The sequence below is a fragment of the Ascaphus truei genome, chromosome 15 (genome assembly GCF_040206685.1).
Source record: "Ascaphus truei isolate aAscTru1 chromosome 15, aAscTru1.hap1, whole genome shotgun sequence".
Classification (NCBI taxonomy): Eukaryota; Metazoa; Chordata; class Amphibia; order Anura; family Ascaphidae; genus Ascaphus; species Ascaphus truei.
In genome coordinates, this window is record NC_134497.1 from 42,805,503 (window position 1) to 42,824,396 (window position 18,894).

At 44.8% G+C, this 18,894-nt stretch overlaps 1 protein-coding gene across 1 annotated transcript in view; it reads left to right on the top strand.

Annotated features, from left to right (window-relative positions):
* LOC142466872 (uncharacterized) overlaps positions 1–18,894 on the top strand; it is a 60,754-nt gene that overhangs the window by 34,308 nt on the left and 7,552 nt on the right. Inside the window, exon 2 of the mRNA XM_075572426.1 lies at positions 15,465–15,655. The gene's annotated coding sequence lies outside the window, so the exon portion shown is untranslated. The remainder of the gene's footprint in view (positions 1–15,464; positions 15,656–18,894) is intronic.

The window sequence follows — 18,894 nt, forward strand, 5'->3', positions numbered from 1 at the left end:
CGGAGCTGGTTCGCCCTCATTGGGCGAACCACTCACGTGACCGGCCTGTCTCGCCGGCAAGTGGGGGAGTTTTAAATTCCCCTAAGACCTGCGCTTCCGCAAACGCGCGAAAGCGCAGGTGAGCCCCTACTAAAGCCGCTCTAATTGCAGCTGTAGGGGCTCAGTGCTGAGCGGGAGCGCGCGTCAGCACGCTTCCGCAAGCAAGCAGCAAACATGGCCGAGGCCTAATACCTGCAGCAAATGCACTGCACTCACACGGAACCCACAGCAACCCACTGCACTCACACGGAATCTGCAGCAACCCACTGCACTCACATGGAACCTGCAGCAACCCACTGCACTCACACGGTACCTGCAGCAACCCACTGCACACACTCTGAACCTGTAGAAACCCACTGCATTCACTCTGAACATGCAGCAACCCACTGCACTCACACAGTACCTGCAGCAACCGCACTGCACTCAACCTGGTACCTGCAGCTACACTGCACACACACTGAACCTGCAGCAACCCACTGCACTCACACGGTACCTCTTCGCATTGGGACCGCATGCGCTACCCTTACTGCGCCTGCGTGATCCTGTAATGGCTACCGCGGTGGTTCTACGCATGTGCGACCTCACGCCAACCTTAACATTGCTGCCGGCACTCCTGGCACTGTACAGCGCGTGCGCGACTACACTGCGCAACTGCGAGCAGATACAATGGCGGCCCCCGCTAGCCGGGTGCGCCGCAGAGCTTCGGAGCGCTCCCTGCTCCGGCCCCCACCTTCTCGGCGTGCCGGCGCGTCTGTCGCTGCCTCCGGCGGCACCCGCGACCGCTGGGCACTTCGTGAGGGGGGTCTCTGGGGCTGAAATAAGACCGGGGCTACATAAGCAACAATAAGTACTCGACAGGTGGACCGGTGTGCAGTGTATAGGCGTTGAATTTAGCCCGGATAGCATCCAAACCTTCCTTGTGAGGGATGTTGGTGTATAAGCTGCCAACGTCCAGGGTTACTAGGATGCAGTTAGTAGTCTCCATTTGGATATCATTAATCTGCAAAATGAAGTCCGTTGTGTCCTTTACATAGGTACTCATGCTCAGAACCATTGGCTGGAGATAAAAGTCCACGAATTGGGAAAGTGGATGGCATAGGGACCCTCTGGCTGAGATGATAGGCCTGCCAGGTGGTGCAGTCAGAGATTTGTGTATTTTGGGCAAAGTATACAGGACTGGTGTCCTCGGAAAATCCTGTACAAGAAACGTGCCCGTCTCTTCGGAAATCCAGCTGTTAGTGATCCCCATCTGTATAACCGAATCAATCTCCTTCTTGTATTCCGCCGTTTGTCCCCAGGTATGCGTCTGTAATGAATCGCATTCGCCAATTGTTGTTTTATCTCTTACGTTTAGTAGGCATATTTAAGGATCACAATCCCGCCCCCTTTGTCCGTGGCTCGGATGATGATATCTGTGTTATTCTTTAATGCGTCAATGGCCAGTTTCTCATCCCGTGTGATATTGTGATAACTGGTTTGATGTTTTTTAATGCGACTGCTAGTCTCTTTGTCCAGAACATTCATCAATGCTGCAATACTAGAATTGCCTGTTTGCGGGTCAAATTTGCTCTTGGTTCTGAAGGTCTTGACATCAGACCGAACGTCAGGCTGGCCTAACTTGATGAAAAAGTCCTTAAGTCTAAGCTGGCGATTGAACCTGTACATGTCCACCTCCCAATTGAAGCAGTTTTGAGAATGTGGGAACAAAGCTTAACCCTTTATGTAGAACACTAAGTTGAGCAGGGGTAAGTGGTTCTGGGCATGAGTACCTATGTAAAGGACACCACGGACTTCATTTTGCAGATTAATGATATCCAAATGGAGACTACTGACTGCATCCTAGTAACCCTGGACGTTGGAAGCTTATACACCAACATCCCTCACAAGGAAGGTTTGGATGCTATCCGGGCTAATTCAAGGCCTATACACTGCACACCGGTCCACCTGTCGAGTACTTATTGTTGCTCATAGAGATCATTCTTAACAAGAATTACTTTAGATTTGAGACGAGCCACTATTTACAACTGAGTGGCAAAGCCATGGGGTCCAACATGGCTCCGTCTTATGCTAATCTATACATGGACATCTATGAGCACACTCACATCTTGCACGATGCCCCCAATGCGCTTTTTGTTAAGAAGTACTTGCACTATATAGATGATATCTTCATTCTGTGGGATGGCTCTGAGTCTGCTCTCCTGGAATTTATCCAATATTTGAACAACATTCCCTCAACAATTAGTTTTTCAGCGCAATTCAGCTCTAAGGAAATTACCTTCCTGGATACTACCGTATATAAGACAACCAATGGCCTGGCAACTCGGCTCTTTCAAAAGGATACGGATAGGAACACATTACTATACACAACCAGTGATCATCCTGTGCCGCTTAAGCAAGGACTCCCCTTTTCCCAACTACTTCGGGTCAAAAGGATTATCAGCAACCCGGATGAAGTAGAAGCAGCACTTTTGGATATGGCGCTCCGTTTCCGCGAAAGGGGTTATAAGTCTAGTGACATACAGGATGCACTTATTAAAGTGAGGCGGATTGATAGAGAGAGACTCCTGTAACCACAAGTCAAGAACCCTACACAGGATCGCTGTCACTTTGTCAGTACTTTTTTGACAGCCTCTGGGTTTATCAAGCGCAGTATTCGCAAAAACTGGCACATCTTGTCAAGTGACAATAGAATTGGCAACATCTGCAAGGATCCCCCTCTACTATGCTACAAACGTGGGCGCAATTTGGGCGATATGTTGATGCAATCTGATCCAGTCACTAAATATGCCAGTACTAAGAGCTGGCTCTGCAAAAAAACAGGAGTTTACCGGTGTCATGGATGTACTAATTGTGGTTTTTTGCAAACCGGTACCAGTTTTTCGCCACCGCACCGTGGGGCACAAATTAAGATTAGACATTTCATGAACTGCGAGACACGTTTTGTCGTGTATATGATCAGATGTCCCTGCGGCCTCCATTATATTGGGAAAACGTCCAGGATGCTCAAAGAACGCCTTGCAATACATCGCTCTACTATTCGAAAAGCTTTATCAAGTCCTGACAACACTGAGTTTGCGTGCCTTCCTGTGGCCAGACATTTTAAGCTGCTTAAGCATCCCTTGGAAACTATGCGCTGCATGCCTATTTTTCATGTGCCTCCCCTGCGTCGAGGAGGTGACAGGAATATAATCCTGTTGCAGCAAGAGGCCAGATTAATTTATGAGTTAAGAACTATGGCACCCATCGGTTTAAATGAAGATCTCAAGCTGGGTTGTTTTTTGTAATTGTTTTATTTGCCCTGCTCTGCTTTTTCTTCCATACCCCCTTGTGTTTTTTTCCGTTTTTCCTTCACTGTTTTTCACTTATTGCACATCCATGGTGTTCCCATGTCTGTTTGTGTGTGGGACTGCCATGTCCAACCTTCTTTTAATGGTAACCCCATAATGTATTGTTAACCTATTTATACTATAGGTTTCTTTTGTATTATACTCGGGCCATTTTTAGGCCATTTTTTGGGGGGTTAACCTCCAGTGTTGGACATTGCTATCTCTCTCTCATTTAGCTCCTCTGTGTGTTCTGTCCTGCTAGTAGCCTAAGGGATTACAGTGTTTTACTTGCTGGGCGGCACCCTTGCCTTACCAGTTCTGTGGTTTGGCCACTAGGATATCGAGCCGCTCAACTATTGACATTTGCATACACATGATGCCTACATGCAGTGCTGCTCGCATTGGACTGTCTGGCTGTCAGTATCTGCATTTGCCTTTCATTGGTCTGCTGGCCTGAGTGGGCGGTGCTCACACAGTTGTAGTTAATTTCATTTATTGTTTTTCATTTGGTGCAGATGTGTTTTTAGTCACTGGTGGGGGTATATTAAGGGGTCTGGATTAGTCACTGGTTGCACTGCCCTGAGGAAGGTCCCACTCTGAGGACCGAAACATTGGCTGCCCTGTGTTGTTAATACACTTTATTTACTTCATTTTATTGCGGTGTGCTGTCTCTTTGTTACCTGGATTTCCCTGGTTACCCTGTACATGGTTCTATATGGGACGAGCATCTGCCTTCATTTGAGAAACCGTGAGTGCAAACTATTTTTTCATTGACTATATATATATATACACATATATATATATATATATATATATATATATATAACAGTCTCATAAGAAAGTCTTATCTGTTTCTGTAGCTGTAGGGGAAGGCTTCTCTGCTCTCCTGGTGTCTGCACCCTTGTGTGCCAAGGCAATGTCTGCTTCCAGGCATAGAGGTCTGCTCCCCTTTATCTTTCTGTCAGCCTGCAGTCTCTTTGCAGCTCAAGACATATGTCCTTCCTGGGTCAGTCCCAATTGTGAGACTGAGGAATCCTCCTTCCTGTCTCAGAATAGGCTATTTCTGAGAGAGCTCTAATCAATCTGTTGGAGTTGGTTAATTGCTGGTATGCAATTAACCTGCACACTGCTGGATTAGAGGCAAGTTTCTTTAACAGGGATAAGTCCCTGTTACATATCTCCCATGTTTGTGCAAAGCTCGGGCTTACCACGTCCGAAGCCCATCCTTCCACTCTCATTCGAGATATCTCTGTGAGAGTGGATGTAGGAATTAATCCTCAGTCCTGCTGGGATTGGAGCCCTTTCTCCAGTTTATTCGTGTCTCCTCCCGAAGGTACTTGAGATCAGCACTCCTCAGTCACTCGAGGAGGACTTTTTCCAAGTATAGTCTTTTTACTGAGTGTGTGGTCATGAGATTTCCCTTGCGCCGGGTGCTCCTCTTTTTGTAGGCAGACTGTATGGCAACAGTTGCAGAGCATTTAAGAATAGCCCTTTGAGTTTTCCGCTCTTGAAGCTGTCTTTCTGCACTTTTTTCACTCAATGGGGTTGCCAGTTCAGCTTCTTTGGGATTGAGTTGCAATTCCTCCTCCACTTCCAGAAAACGTCCTTTCTTTTCAGCTTCAACAGCTAATGATTCTTCCGGTTTGATTCAGCACGTATACTTTTTTTGTTGCCTGTTGGGTGGCTGAAGGTTTAGCTAGTGCTTGTTTAGGTGGTTCAAACTTTGCAGCCTTGTTTTTTTAGATGAGCGGTGTTCCCAGCTCTCTCTGTACCCTTGTCTTCATAGGTTTTAGTTGCTGTGGGATACTGATGCTTGGGCAGGGTCAATACCTTTTCTTGTAGTATTGTAATCTCATCCGCGAGAGATCCCTGTTTCTTGAGTGTATCCTGTAATTCTCCTCACAGGGTATTCATCTCCTCACTGTGCTTTCTCAGACCTTGCTTCCACATCTCCTTCATTATATTGTGAAGCACTGTAAATTTCATCGCTCGGACCACAGCTGTTTGCCTAAGTTCCTGGACCTTCTTGTGCTCCCTCTTGTACCGAGTCACCTGGCCTCTAAGCTTGGCCTCTAGCGATGCTTTGGTGATGGTCAGGGTAGCCTTCAGTTTCTCATGGTGCTTTGCGGGGACACACTGGGAAATCAGATGTTCCTGCAGCACTTGTACTTCTTTAGCAGCCGGCAGATTTTGTTTCTGCAGAGTTCGCTGCTTCTCCTCGGCATTCCAGAGGTTTGTACGCAGACCTTGCAGTTGATTCTGCAGTGGGTGCTTTGCTTAAAACTTTTCATTTTCCAAAAGTGTATTTATTTTTTCAAGCTCGAGCAGCTTTTCATTCTTTCCAATGACTTGGTCTGTCAAATCAGATTTTTCTTTTTTCAGTCTTAAATTTTCTCCTTTTACAGTCTCTGTAATATTCAGGGCCTCCTTGTAGTCCACCTTCCATTTACGCACATCTGCTTTGAGACTGACGGTCTCCTGGCGTGAGACTTCCATCTCTAGGTTGAGGGTCTGAAGCTCCTTCTAAGAGACTTTAAGATCCATATTAAGACTGAGGATATTTCTTTGAGAGATGTCCAGCTCCTCAGTGAGTCTGTGAAGTTCCTTTTTAGAGACTTCCAGTTTTGTGCGGCAATTGGTGATCTCTTGGTGTGAGGAATTCAGTGCTATGCGGATAGTATGAACCTCCTGGGATATGTCCACCTCTGTCCAGACACTGTTGACCTCCTGGTGTGAGGCATTCAGTTCTATGCGGAGTGTGAACCTCATTCTGAGAGACTTCCACCTCTCTATGGCATTTGCGAACCTCTTGCTGAAAGACTGTAATCTCCTTCAGTGCTTCCTCATACTTATACTTCAGATTAGCAATCATTCTATCAGATTGACTCTGTTTTTCCACCTTGGTGGCATTAGTAGTGTTTACAGTGGCTAGCTCAGTCTTGGCCGCCTAGAAAATTTTCGAGTACCATCTTCTGCAGCTCAGCATTATTTTCTCTCTCTCTATTTTCAATTCTTTACGGAGCAGATCACAGTTATGCCTGGAATTTTTTCAGGACTTCTTGAGTGCTGGTCAAGGGCCACTCTTCCATGGGGTAGGGTTCATCATAGGAACGCCACATCTTGTCCTCCATTTTGGGGCTATCGGGTATATTTTTCTTCCTGACCTCAGGAGGCGCTCTTGCAGCTGTTGTCACTGTATTCGCTAGAACCTCAAATTGTGGTATTCCTACAGGTGGGCAGACTTTGCTTGTAGAGTTTGTAGCTCTCACAGGCATCTCTGTAGACATTTTTTTTTCTTCTTTACTTTGGTATGTTTTACAACATCAGCAAAACTGTGCACGCATTCTTTCTCATCAGTGATACTGTATGTGCACTTGCTGAGTAAAACTTCTGTACCCTCCTTGGGTCCACAGCACACTGCTTGATGCTGGTGGTTCCTTGACTCGTTGAAAAAAATAGTCGACTGGCTGCTGCCCTTTTCTGGGACCAAATAAGGGCCATCCTCATTGTCTGAATAAGGTCTGAAGGGACACTGCTCCATGTGGCCGGGCTCTTTACACCAGGAACACATTTTCTTCCCCATTCTTGCAGTCTGTATTTGACTTCAGAACAGCAGAGGAGAAGAGGGGCACAGCTCACAGCGGAAGCAGCAGCAAGTGCTGATAATAAGGGCAACTCAGACAGGGGTAAAAATATACATAAATCTTTAATGGTCAGTACAAAAATAGGACCACGCATCAACGCGTTTCGTCCGCTTAGGACTTTCTCAAGGTGTAAGGAGGGACAATAGTACAGTCAATTTATCTAAACAAACTTCACGCCAAAACGGAGTACCTGTGATGTCATCAACGTGCGTCCCGCAATGGAGTCGCACTATTACAGCGCGGCTCAGTGCTAAGTCGCGCTTGTAACAGAGGAGGTACACCAGGTACCAGGATTGGCCCATTGAAAAGAAAAACATATTGAATTACAAAACTTTAATAACACTAATACAAATGAACAATACGAAGCATCATATAACATGGAGATTAGAACCTGTGTATTTAATCACATGTGGCTGTGGATGTCAATACGTGGGTCGAACCACCAGATGTCTCAAAATCAGAATGATGGAGCACTTCAGGCTCATTTCTAATGGGGATCTCAGTCACCCGGTATCCAAACATTTTTCCAGCTGTAATAAAGGTGGTCCTGATAATTTTACATTTCAAGGAATTGAGGTAGTTGCACCTCTGGATAGGGGTGGCAATAGGACCTTACAGTTGGATCACCGTGAGGCATTCTGGATCTTTACTTTAAGGACCAGAGTGCCTCACGGAATGAACATTGACTGGGATCTAACTCATTTTTTGTAATTATTATATCAGCCTGAAGTGTTCTCCCTCTTCTATTTTTGACTAATCATATTACAAAAATTATATGTGTTCATTAACTATGTATAACTTGTTTATCAACAACATAATATCATCGGTGTGATAGTAAGACTTTTTTTTACTACAGTATATATGATCCAATTCCCCTTCTATTTCAGGTTTCTATAAATCTAGTATATTTTTATATTCAGGGATAGATGATTCCTATTATGAATCATGATTCATTCATGATTATGATATATCTTTATCTTTTCTTAAATGCATATCTTTATGTGTTAATATTGGATAAATCTATATACATATGCAGTTTTTTTTAATAATATGTTTTGCATTTCTTGTGTGGTTTCTACACAGGCGAGAATATGTGTGTCAAGATTTTAATAATATTCTTGGGTTAATAAAATCTTTTTTATTTTTTATTTTTTCACACTTTCTAATTGTTACACACATTCTCCCCTGTTATTGATAGGATGGATGGTCTTTCCTTTTTCCCGGAACTCAATTTTGATACTGTAGACATTATATGTGCTAACTGTCTCATATGTGGTTGTCTTATTATGATTTTCTTATAATTATAGGAATACATTTTTTATTAAATTTTTTTTAAATTTATATAGTTTATAAGCCACGTTTTGACATTTTTTGCATTTTTGTCTCTTTTTTCTGCATTTTTTGTATTGTTTTTTACATATATTCTTTCTTGTTCTTTTTAAAGTTATTTTCCTTTTCTGAAAATGTGCAGCAATATTATCTGCCTGTTCTTTATATAACTGGAGTAATCTCCATGTTATATGATGCTTCGTATTGTTCATTTGTATTAGTGTTATTAAAGTTTTGTAATTCAATATGTTTTTCTTTTCAATGGGCCAATCCTGGTATTTGGTGTACCTCCTCTGTTACAAGCGCGACTCAGCACTGAGCCGCGTGGTAATAGTGCGACTCCATTGCGGGACGCACGTTGATGACATCACAGGTACTCCGTTTTGGCGCGAAGTTTGTTTAGATAAATTGACTGTACTATTGTCCCTCCTTACACCTTGAGAAAGTCCTAAGCGGACGAAACGCGTTGGTGCGTGGTCCTATTTTTGTACTGACCATTAAAGATTTATGTATATTTTTACCCCTGTCTGGAGTTGCCCTTTTTATCAGCGCTTGCTGCTGCTTCCGCTGTGAGCTGTGCCCCTCTTCTCCTCTGCTGTTCTGGATTTACCTTCTGAGGGCTGCACGCCAGAGAATCCTCTCACCTGGATACCACTGAAGGACGGTAAAGGGCATAGCCCATCTTTTTCTACCTTCCATTGCTGGACTGTTCTGTATTATTGCCCCAGGGGTGAGCTTATGCCTACTGGAGACGTAGTTTGAGGCAGCCGTGTGGGCACCAACTAGTCCCTGTTATCACCCTGGGAGGTCAATTTATTCATTTCTACATATATTGTTCCTGGACATTGGCTTCATTCATTGTGAGATTACACTATTGGAGTCTGTTGAGGTGATGCACCAATATACCACACAACCTATGTATTTGACTTCAGCTTGGCGGCCATTTTAAATTCCCAGGTTTTTTTCTTTCACCAGTGGTGGGGTAGACTCTGGTCACAGCATCAGTTCCTTGTGTGGGTCACTGTAACTGTGGGGTTGCTAGCCCGGTAATAAAGGGGTTACCCCCAGCTGACAGCCCCTACCATCGTGCAGGAGACGAGGGTTTAATGTAATTATGTGTGATAATCTGTATGCATTACCCTGCTTCAGCACAATATGTGTTTCCCCCTGTTTCATATGTTCCCGCCCTACTATGTGGTTGCACCAAACACATACACAGGATCAGGTCGGGAGGGCAAGGGTTAACGGTGCTCTAGTTTTTATGACTCTTTGTTCCCCTTTCCCGCCCGTGGGGCCACCATTGGCCATGTGTACCGGCAACCGCCACAGAGCCCCCATGTGGTCCTATGCAAAGTTTAAAGGGCTGCTGCAACTGCGGAAAAATTATGCTGAGCTTCAAAAATGATTAAAACTGATGTTCCTATCTCCGATTCGGTGGGGCGTAGAGAGCTGAAATTTGGCAACCGTGCAGTCACCCCTCCGGCATGATTGCATGGCAATTTTAAGCCCTCCCGGTCTAACCGAACGGAGAGAGTTTAGGTGTATAAGCTACGGTCGCCGCTATTTGCCGCCATGGGGCAAAAAGGATAGCTGTGGGCTTCAAAAATGATTAAAACCGATGTTCCTATCTCCGGTTCAGTGGGGCGTAGAGAGCTGGAATTTGGCCACCATGCAGTCACCCCTCCGGCATGATTGCATGGCAATTTTCAGCCCTCTCGGACTAACGAACAGAGGGAGTTTAGGTGTATAAGTGACGTCACCGCTATTGGCCACCATGGGGGAAAAAGGATAGCTGGTTTAAAATACTGTTTAAACCCAAATATGCTATCTCCGATATCTAGAAGACTAAAATTTGGCCATCAGGTGGTCACACCTCTGGCATGATGGCATTGCAATTTTCAGCCCTCTCAGATTAACCGAACGGAATATTTTTAGATGTATAAATTGTTATAGGCTTACTGTATTTCTCTGCCTACTGTAAAGCCAGCGAAAGGTACTGGCCCATAAGGAATGCTGATGGCCACAGGGCGCCTGCCTGTCTGAGGAGCAAGCTCCAAAGAAAGGCTCACTCCCCCAGATTGAGTATACAGGTTGAAGAAAGAGCAGGACATGGCTGTTTACATTAAGTACCATACTTCACACCTCTGGTCAGAGTTCCCCGGTCCAGATTCCCAGATGGCAGACTTTGAGATGCCAACTTTTTAGTGTGGGGCTCTGGAAATGGGACTCTGACTCGAAGGATGTGCGCATATGCCAACCACCTGGGGGCAGGTACCCTCCTGCTTCCCACATAAGCTGGCAAGCGGTAATTGTGTCCAGGTAATTGTTATCCAATACCTGAGGCCCAATGTTAAGGGATAGAAACTAAATCCCATATAAGTGATTGCAAGCTCTATGCCCAGAGTCTTCGTTTTGTGTTCCTGTATGAACTGTATCCTGTGCTGGATGAACTGCTAGCCCTGTGTCCTGGGCTATTTCATCTTCCCCTTCCCAAGTAAGTGTTATATTCAAACTGTTATTTGTCCAACATTGTGTGTCCACTTGTCTTTTAAGGAATAAAATCTCTTTGTTATACCCCAGTCTTAATCAATTCAACCCAGATGATATGGTGTATATTATAACCCTGACTGTACCATGACAGTCACCATCTGTCGCAGTCCTCCCAGTCCAACAGTGGCATTGTGTCTTTCTTCAGTGCAGTGTAGTTTTCCTGCCTGGATGTGTAGCCCTTTAATTCTGGTCACTGTTGCATGTGATTCTTTGGTTTTGTTGCTCAGACTGTTTGCAGGAACTTTATGCAGGCAAAAGCACAAACAAATTCACAGGCAGTCTCCGGGCCCCTTTAAAATTCAAGGGCCAATTCTCATCCCAACTTCTGACACCATATGTAAGAGACATGTTCAGAGGTACGCAATGCAGACCATTTAAAGTGAAACTTAAATTAAGCTTTATTGCGCCTGTTCGTTTAACACAGCAAAACATCTATACTATATTCTAAGTTGATTCCGTTTGTTTGTTTTTTTGTATGTCCGAAGCATCGAAATCTCACAAACGGCACGACGTAGCATAACTAAACCTTTACTGGACATTCTGCTGCGGGTTTGTAGTTCAACACAACTATTTTCAGCTTCCAATATGACTTAAGAAAAACACAGTACAAGTGCGCAACTATAATGAATAAACAAAGTGAATTGAAATAAAGTGCATTAACCACTTAATACCCAAGTGAGTATAAGTAACTACGTTACCAATAAGGAGCATCTGCTGCTGTGATAGGGTGGTCCAAGACCCTGAATCTAGACAAAACAAAACACAAAACAGCGCACAACGCTCATGGTGAATTAAGAAGGAACAATTTTATTAAAAAATAATTCAAGGTTCTGCATACATCAGATAAAGGTAAAACAGGCATGTAACTGTAACTATGACAGTTATTACCACTCAGGTATCAGGACACAGGTGAAGGCTGCAGCGGATCACCCAATATCAAGAATCTGCAGTCATATCAGGCTGTGCTTTCATCTGCTGGGCTCTTTTTGAAGCGAAGGGTTCCCTTTAGGCTTCCACGTAATCCAGGTAGATAAGTCCCAAGCTCCATTTAGGTGTAGCTGGTAGCGGGACAGTCTCACTGATCAGGGTCAGCTCTGCCTCCCACGCCAGTGCACCGAGTGCCGATACACGCCGACAAACTATAAAGGCCTTTATAGTTGCTACGAAACTAGTTGGAATTATACTTTTATTGATCTACTAGTACCCTTAGTATTCTATCACTTTGCTGGTTAAGTGAAGAGTTCGATTTCGGCATATTCTCAGCCGACGCCTCTCCGGTGACGTCATCTTTGTTTGTCGGCGTGTATCGCCACTCAGTGCACTGGCGTGGGAGACAGACCCTGATCGGTGAGACTGTCCCTCTACCAGCTACTCCTAAACGGAGCTTGGGACTTATCTACCTGGATTACGTGGAAGCCTAAAGGGAACCCTTCGCATCTAAAAGAGCCCAGCAGATGAAAGCACGGCCTGATATGACTGCAGATTCCTGACATTGAGTGATCCGCTGCAGCCTTCTCCTGTGTCCTGATACCTGAGTGGTAACAACTGTCATAGTTAGAGTTACATGCCTGTTAAACCTTTATCTGATGTACGCAGAACCTTGAATTACTTTTTAATATAAATTTTCCTTCTTCACCATGAGCGTTGTGCGCTGTTTTGTGTTTTGTTTTGTCCAATATGACTTACCTCCCAAATTATGGACATTGTAAGTTTCAATCGGGTGTCCTGCAAAAATGTTAGAGTAGGAGAGGGGGGCATAGCTACTAAGGTAGGGGGCGTGTCCTTGCCTGGAGTGGCTACTAAGGGAGGTGGCGTGTCCTTGCTTGGATCAGGGGTGTGTGTGTGTGAGATACGAGATATGACAGCGGGGTTGATGTGACAGTGTGGGGGGGGGGGGAGATGTGACAGCGGGGGGGGGGGGTGCCAGCGGGGTTGGAGGGGAGATGTGCCGTCAGCGAGAGGAGATGCAGTAGCAGCGCGGGGAGAGGTGCCGGCATTGGGGGGGAGTTGGGGGGGGGGAGATGTGCTTGCAGAAAGGGGAGATGCGGCAGCAGTGCAGGGAGATGTTCCGGCAGCGGGGGGAGAAGGGGGCAGGGAGATGTGGCAGCAGCGAGTGGGGAGGGGAGGGAGATGTGCCGCCAGCGAGGGGAGATGTGCCAGCAGCAGGGGGGGGGGAGATGTGCCACCAGCAAGGGGAGATGTGCCGGCAGCGGGGGCTCGGTGACCAGGCGAAGCAGGGTAAAAATGCTAGTATGAAAATAAGCCAAACAAAAACATGCTCCACTTTCGAGAATATCTACACATGTAGTCCAGTCCTCTCTAACTGGGTGGTTAGCTAAGGTATTTGCCAGCCCAAATATATATATATATCTTAATCCTGGCTGTGCTCAAAGCTGTGACCATGCAGCAAGCTTAAGCCTATAGGGAACTATGTTAAAAATGGTATTTGAAGCAAAATGTGGCACTGTGTGCTCATTTGCATGTCATTTCCCAGAATCCCTTGCTGCAGTGGAAGTGCTGTGTGATAATGGTGAAATGCGGGGTTGCAGACCTGCCTAAGACATGCAGATGACCATACAGTTGTATTTACATTTATATATATATATTTACATACATACATTATTACATACATATCCATTATACATACATACATACATTTACATTACATACATATATACATATATACAGATATATAACAGTCCCATAACAAAGTCTTATCTGTAGCTGTAGGGGAATGCTTCTCTGCTCTCCTGGTGTCCGCACCCTTGTGTGCTAGGCAATGTCTGCTTCCAGGTATAGAGGTCTGCTCCCCTTAATCTTGCTGTCAGCCTGCAGTCTCTTTGCAGCTCAAGGCATCTGTCCTTCCTGGGTTAGACCCAATTGTGAGACTAAGGAATCCTCCTTCCTGTCTCAGAATAGGCTATTTCTGAGAGAGCTCTAATCAGCCAGGTGGAGTTGGTTAATTGCTGGTATGCAATTAACTAGCAAACTGCTGGATTAGAGACAAGTTTCTTTAACAGGGATAAGTCCCTGTTACACTGGGAATCCTAAATAAGTATTTTCCCCTGACCGGGACTTAGCTGTAATGTCCTGAAACTGAAATCCGCCTGCAGTTCCAGACGCCACCGCTCCCCTCTCTCTACCCCCGCACCGGGCACACAGGATCTTCTCCTCTTCGTCCGGGAGATGCGCTGTCTCCCTGCAGCTCCGCCGGAGGGAGGGAGGGGATAGCTGAAGCACACCCTCCACCCCAGCGCCACACTTGGAGGACAAAAACACACACAGTGATACAAACACACAATGCGCATACTGACTCGTACACAGACACACAGTGATACGCACACACTGACACACACGCAGTGACGCACACAGTCACAGACACACACTGATGCACACACACAGTGACGCACACACAGTGACACAGTGATACACACACATACACTGACTCACAAACAGTGACACATACACTGACTGACGCACACAGTAACGCACACCCACAAACACACGAGGAATTCACAGTTAATATAAATAAAGTGCAAATAACTAATACACACGTTCTAAGTCAAACTTCTTTGCGTTTTGGCACTGAAATTGTGTTTTTTTATTTTTAATGAAAAACAACACCATCACAAATACAATTTCCGTGACAAAACACAAAGAAGTTTCACTTAATGCACATGCTCGGCACACATACTTTTTTAAATATTTTTTTATAACTGCTGCTTTAAATCCAATTTAGTGGCAGGAAAATATGAAATCTCTTGGAGTATATGACTGCATTGAAAAGGATGAAATCACCATTTAACCCTTTGGGTGCCCTTGTGATGTAGCTGCTATGTCACAGCGTCTGGCCCCATGATGTAATAGCTACATCATAGTAATCCTGCTGGTTTTCCTAGGGGAGATTCTGTGCTCCTGTGCAGGGCAGGACGAATCTATCACTACGTGCGATAGGAGGGAGGGGTCTCCCTGTCCGTTCTGTCATCAGTGAGGGAGCGATCTCCTGACCCCTCTGTCACTCACAGGGTTAAAATAACTGTTTTACTTATTTGTATTGTAAAAGAAATCCTGTTCTGTATTTCTCCAGGAACATTTGTGTTTGATTAATGAGGGCATTATACTTACTTTGTTTTCTATGGAAAATTTATGGTTTTTTAAATAAGTTTAAATAAATCCTGAGATTACAAACCCAAAAGTGTCTGTACAATCAGCCTTTTCTCCTTGCTAGCTATCCTAAGCGCTCCTTTTCCTCTCACCCCTCACAAGTCTTTCCCCATTTTAGGAACGCAGGGACGCTGTTTTCAAAGCCTTATTTAACCAGAGCAGCTGTTGACATTATGGATAACTTTGATTGCTGTCACCTACACTACTTTACCTACTTTACTGGGCAGCTAATGCCACATCTATATTCTCCAAACTATTACTCTGTGACCATTACCATCACTATTTGTCTTTCCAAATCCTTGCAAGAAGAAAGAAAAGACAAGTCGCATTAATAAAAACTTGTATCTTTTTTCAGCTCTTCCTTTATAAAATAGACATTACTTTGAGACCTCACTAACTGTCCCAATTTTAGGTTTGTAAATTGAGCGAGAAACGAGGAAGAACAGAACCTTGTGACGTTGCAGGAGCACAGGAAAATCTACTACAGAACCTGCACTGACCTCCCCCCACACACAGAGCTCCTGGTCTGGTATGGAGATGAATATGGGAAAGAGCTTGGTATCAAGTGGGGTACACTGTGGAAAAGATACGCGCCAGAACTAGGTAATCAGGAATATGTGTGTTGTGTGGTTTTTACATCTCTTATCTTATTACTGATGTTAAATTGCAAATATTGATAGATCTGCATACACCATTATGGGTCAACTAGAACTTAATATCACTAAACCTGACTTGAGTCAAAGGGTCGGATAAATCATGCTGCGGTAACCAAAAATTCTGTATTTCCGCCCATTAAAAAAGTGCGTTATTAGCGTGAAATGAATCAGCATTGCAGCGCCAAAAATAAAGCACGATTTGTTGGACCCGTGAAAAGCATCTGATCTGCTAAAAACAGGCATAATACCGCATTTTCAAGTAAAAACTGCCATACATCAAGTTCAGAGATTTATCGAGCGGGATGAACAGCAGAAATACTGCGATTGCTTTATCACCTAATCCAGGCTGGCGTTAGCCTTGTCTTTCCAATTTATATAATGGCCAATATACTGCCCATTACATACATAGGCAAGATAAGCTAAACCAACATGGAATAGATGATAAAATAGTTATTACAATACATTACAGTACACATTAACCCCTTAGTAGTCCACAGGTCAACTAGTCATCAGTTTCCATGACTAGCTGACCACAAAGGGGATAATATAAACATTACATTACACTACCTACTCCCCTTTGCCACCTTAGGCTACGCTAATAGTGCCGGCTACGGATGACGTCACCAGTCTCCGTATCCACTGCAAAAGTTGTAATTTGAGTTTTGGAGACGTCTCTGGCTGCAAGAGGAGTGATATCAGGCAAGGGGGAAGCACAGGGGTGGAGACAAGAGCAAGGGGGAAGGCTGAAACGGAGAGGAGTTGTAATTTCTGTTTGTATGCTTAATTTATTTTACTTTTACATAAAATTATTGGAGAATTTACTATTTTAACGTTGTTAATATAGTGTGTTTCACTTGACAGACACACAATCACACACACAGACACATCCCCCCTCTCCCTGCACTCACACACACACACATCCCACCATTCCCTGCACTCACACACACATCTCTCCCCTGTCCCTGCACATCACACACACATCCCCCTCTCCCTGCACTCACACACACACACACACACACATCCCCCCCTCTCCATGCACATCATATATACACAAGAAAGTATTCAATTCAGGCAATACATGAATTTTGGCACATGTTACCAACTGGAGTCAGTGTTCACCCGAGCTGCAGCAAGATAAGGATCCACCAATGGTTGAAGAGACCTGCCAGGATCCGTGCCATCTGTGTCCTCCGGTGTGGTTTTCTTTCCAGAAAGGAGAAACCCGTTCTTCCACTTGGTGTACAGCTCACCCTGCTACTTAGTGTCGGTATATTCCGGTCTACTTGTCGGGGATCAGCCTTAGCACTTAGCTTCAGCGTTGTTGTTTGAGTTCAGCACTCAATCTCGCATGCATCTGTCGCTTAGTCCACGTCACCGACTTGCGTCATCGGGTGCGTCAGGAGTCTTTAGCAACAGAGTAGGCAAAAAGTATAAACAAAGTCCCGCTGGTTCCAGTCACTGATACAAGTGCTCGCATATATAAACAGGGGAATATACCCCTTGGAGAAATGTAAATCCCGAATATTAGGATTTACGTTTCTCCAAGGGGTATATACCCTAGTTTTTATATGCGAACACTTGTATCAGTGACTGGAACCAGCGGGACTTTGAGTTATACTTTTTGCCTACTCTGTTGCTAAAGACTCCTGACGCACCCGATGACGCGGGTCGGGTGACGTGGACTAAGCAACAGATGCATGCGAGATTTAGTATAGAAGTCAAACAACTACGCTGAAGCTAAGTGCTAAGGCTGATCCCTGACAAGTAGACCGGAGGATACCGGCACTAAGTTGCAAGGTGAGCTGTACACCAAGTGGAATAACGGGTTTCTCCTTTCTGGAAAGAAAACCACACCGGAGGACACAGACGGCACGTATCCTGGCAGGTCTCTTCAACCATTGGTAGATCCTTATCTTGCTGCAGCTTGGGTGAAGGCTGACTCCAGTTGGTAACATGTGCCAAAATTCATGTATTGTCTGATTTTAATATTTTCTTGTACGTGTATTTATACCACCTTCACTTTATTTCAATATATTTCATTGATTTCACTATGAGTTGTGCGCTGTGTGTTCTTTTCTTTGTATACTAGCTTCGTTGGATGCTGAGCCATCTACAATTACATAGCAGCAAACTCTAATATTATCACTAAGGATTTTTACTTGTTTCATATCACCATTCACTTTATGGTTGTGTGTGTATATATTATAATCACTTATTTATGACTATATAATTTCACAGTATTGATTTTAGTGTGTATTTACACTTTATTATATGGTTGGTTGAAGGTTTTACTCACACTTTATATAATTAGTAGTGCAAATTCTCTACACTTTTTTCTTTACATCATACACACATCCCCCTCTCTCCCTATAAACATACACACACACAGACCCCTCTCCCTGAACATCATACACACATCCCCCCCTCTCCCTGCACATCACACACACACACTACCCCCCTCTCCCTGCACATCACACAGACACACAAACACACACACACATCCCCCCTCTCCCTGCACATCATACACACATCCCCCCCTCTCCCTGCACATCACACACACACACACCATCCCCTCTCCCTGCACATTACACACACACACATCCCCCCTCTACCTGCACATCACACAGACACACAAACACAAACACATCCCCCCTCTCCCTGCACATCACACACACATCCCCCCTCTCCCTGCACATCACACACACATCCCCCTCTCCCTGCACATCACACACACACATCTCCCTCTCCCTGCACATCACACACACATCCCCTCTCTCCTTGACATCACACACACACACACACATACACACACATCCCCCCTCTCCCTGCACATCACACACACACATCCCCCTCTCCCTCCCCCTGCACATCAGACACACACATCCCCTCTCACTGCACATCACAGAAACATTCCCCTTCTCCCTGCATCAGAAGCTATGTAATTGGTTATAGCCTATCACATGGTGAGACCGTTGCTGTAAAAATAAAATTCTACTGACTACAGAGATTTAGGTCAATCCATCGCGCCTACTATAAGCGCATGCAATGGATTTAATGCATTTGTTTTGACGCGACGTCGCCGGCACTATAAGCGCAGCCTTAGTGGCTAGTAAAGCATGGTTAGTTCTTGGTTTGTTCCGCAGGCATAAACAAAACCCTATGGCTCAGATAAAGTACATGAAATTC